At 40.0% G+C, this 3,436-nt stretch overlaps 1 pseudogene across 1 annotated transcript; it reads right to left on the bottom strand.

The window, feature by feature from the left end:
• Nucleotides 1-693: 693 nt before the first annotated feature.
• On the bottom strand, nt 694-1,102 carry LOC116545918 (annotated as a pseudogene). Its single transcript, XR_004266510.1, has one exon. The product of XR_004266510.1 is annotated as an NADH dehydrogenase [ubiquinone] 1 beta subcomplex subunit 6 pseudogene (transcript).
• Nucleotides 1,103-3,436: the final 2,334 nt, after the last annotated feature.

Consider the following 3,436-nt stretch of genomic DNA (forward strand, 5'->3'; position numbering starts at 1 on the left):
CAACCCAAATGCCCATCGACGATAGACTGGACAGGGAAAATGTGGCACATATATACCATGGAATACTATGCAACCATAAAAAGTTATGAGTTCATGTCCTTTGTAGGGACATGGATGGATCTGGAAACCGTCATTCTCAGCAAACTGACACAAGAACAGAACATCAAACACCGCATGTTCTCACTCATAGGTGGCTGTTAAACAGTGAGGACACAGGGACACAGGGAGGGGAGCATCACACACTGCTGAGGTCTGTTGGGGGTGGTCAAGGGAGCGACAGTGGTGGGAGGGTGTGGGGGTGGGGGGTGGGGAGGTCAGGAAGGGATAACATGGGGAGAAATGCCAGATGTAGGTGACGGGGGGATCGAGGCAGCAAACCAGATTGCCATGTGTGCACTTATGCTACAGTCCTGCGTGATCTGCACATGTACGCCAGAGCCTAAAGTACAATTAAAAAAAGGAAAATAATAGAATTTTTTAGATGAATACTATTCCATAGTGTATATCTACCACATTTTCCTTTTCTTGTTTTGTTTAGCATATCCAGTTTTTATTTATTGTTAAATTACTCAGTCTCAAATTGTACAATGCTGAAAAGAAATTGACAATTTCTGAGAATAAAGTTTATTAAGTTACTGTTCCAGAAAATTCAGTAAATATGGTTATGTAGGAACAAACTTAGGTTCATGAGCCTTTTAAATTTTTACATAATCTTTAATGATGTTGATCAGGAAATTCTTTCATAGGTTGAATTACTTCTCCAGTCTCCACAGTTGTATCACCTGGGAATTTTCTGGCCTTCAATTGAACGATGGCATATGGTTTTATAGCCGCATGATATTTCATGTAATAATGAACAATCCAGACAGGTACAAGTACATGAGTAAAAATAAACATACTCTTTATGTATACCTTATAGACCATGTTCCTCCAAGAGATCTTATTTGCCAAAAACTTATTCCAGGATTTCTCCATAGGCCATATCTTCTCTGGGGGGCAGCACCGGCTCGCGAGGGCTCAGTTCCTGGTCCTTTAGCCATTGCCTTCTTAGTGCTTGCAGCTGCTGCAGCCACAGGTTCTCGTCCGGAATTTTGAGGTTAAAGCAAAAAAGTCACTGTCCAGAGCAATGTTATGGTGCTTTCACTCTATTTTTTCTATTAGTTTCAGGGTTTTAAATCTTACATCTAAGTTTCTAATTTATTTTTAGTTGATTTTTATATGTGGTGTTAACTAGGGGTCTCATTTTATTGCTCTGCATGTGGCCATAAAGTTTTCTCAACACCATTTATTAAAGATACTGTTCTTTTTCTATAAAATTGTCACCTATATTCAAAATCAGTTAACTGTAAATACATGGATATATTTCTGATCTCTCTTTTCTGCTCCATTGACCTATGTCTTTGTTTTTATTTAACTATCATACTCTTTGGCTTACTATTGTTTTGTAGTAGATTTCAAAGTCAGTGTGATACCTTCAGCCTTTCTTTTTTGCTTGATTGCTTAGGTATTCAGGGTCTTTTGTGTTACCATAAAAATTTTAGATACATTTTTAAAAACTTCTATGAAGTATGTCACTGGTATTTTGATAAAGGTTACATTATATCTGTAGGTCATTTTGTGTAAAACACATATTTAAAAATATTAATAATACCAATTCATAACTGAAGTAATATTTTTCCATTTGTATATTATTTAATTTTTTACTTGATGTTCTTTAGATTATAATGTAAGATGTTTCACCCTTTTGCGCATATTTATTTTTAAATATAGTTACTACAGTTATTGTAGGTGGGATTATTTTTATTTTATTTTATTTATTATTATTTTTTTTTTGAGACAGAGTCTTACTCTGTCGCCCATGCTGGAGTGCAGCGGCATAATCTTGGCTCACAGCAATCTCTGCCTCCTGGGCTCAAGCAATTCTCCTGCCTAAGCCTCCCGAGTAGCTGGGACTACACGCGAGTGCCACCATGCCCGGCTAATTTTTTTTTTTTTTTTTTTTTTTTTTTGAGATGGAGTCTCGCTGTATTGCTCAGGCTGGAGTGCAATGGCGTGATCTTGGCGTGCAAACTTGGCCTCCCGGGCTCAAATGATTCTCCTGCCTTAGCCTCCCTAGTAGCTGGAATTGCAGACACCCACCACTGCACCAGGCTAATTTTTATGTTTTTAGTAGAGAAGGGATTTTGCCACGTTGTCCAGGCTGGTTTCAAACTCCTGACCTCAGGTGATCCACCCACCTTGGCCTCCCAAAGTGCTGGGCCTACAGGTGTGAGCCATCATTCACGGTCTAATTTTTTTATTTTTAGTAGAGACAGGGTTTCACCATGTTGGCCAGGCTGGTCTCAAGTTCCTGATCTTGTGATCCACCTGCCTTGGCATCCCAAAGTGCTGGGATTACAGGCATGAGCCACCATTCCCAGCCAAGGGTCTCATTTTTACTTCAGATCTTGGATCTATAAAAGAGAGAATCAGTTAATCCCTATGGAAGTCTTAATTCTCACTGGGGCCATTGTGGGGGTACATCTCCCTATGTCCTAGGCAGTCAAGAGTATGCGTCTTTGAGTCAAACGTGAAGAACTGAGTATTTCCCCATAACTGCTATCAGCCATCCTCAAAAGCGTATTTCTTACTTTATTACATACCACATTTTTTTAATAATATGAAATAATTTCTGATAACCCACAAAGCCAAAAATGTCAGATAATGCAATGCAAAAGAGAATAGAACCTCATTTTGAGAGACATCTATCCACTTTCAGTTCCTGGGGTTTTGTGAGGAAAAAGGGGTATTTTCAAAAATAGGGTCTGTGGCACCTTGTATTTTTCCCAGAGAGTCCCAGGCTCTTAGAGCTTGAATATCTGCTGTTAGTTAAGCTGACTTTTAACCATAGTGCTCTTTCAGAAAGTTTAAAGTATTGGCCAGGCACAGTGGCTCACACCTGTAATCCCAGCACTTTGGAAGCCTGAGGTGGGTGGTTCATGAGGTCAGGAGATCCAGACCAACCTGGGCAACATGGTGAAACACCTCTGTACTAAAAATACAAAAATTAGCCAGGCTTGGTTGTGTGTGCCTGGAATCTCAGCTGCTCTGGAGGCTGAGGCAGAGAATTGCTTGAACCTGGGAGGCAGAGTTTGCAGTGAGCTGAGATGGCACCACTGCACTCCAGCCTGGGCAACAGAGTGAGACACTGTCTCAAAAAACCAAACAAACAAAAAGGAACGTTTAAAGTACTTATGACCAGATGTTAGTCAGGCCAAACAGCCAATATCTCTGGCTTTTGAACTTCAACAAAAGTAACTTCAAAGGTTTTCTGAGAAAGGAAATTTCAAGACAGCTCCTGGAGGGGAATAGAATCAACAAAATATCAAAATATGACCAAAATAAACAAGAAACTACTCATTCTGTGAGCTGGGAATTGAACCCTGAAGCCGGGCCA

Source organism: Sapajus apella, unplaced genomic scaffold, assembly GCF_009761245.1.
Source record: "Sapajus apella isolate SASKATOON/1434 unplaced genomic scaffold, GSC_monkey_1.0 scaffold446, whole genome shotgun sequence".
Taxonomy (NCBI): domain Eukaryota; kingdom Metazoa; phylum Chordata; class Mammalia; order Primates; family Cebidae; genus Sapajus; species Sapajus apella.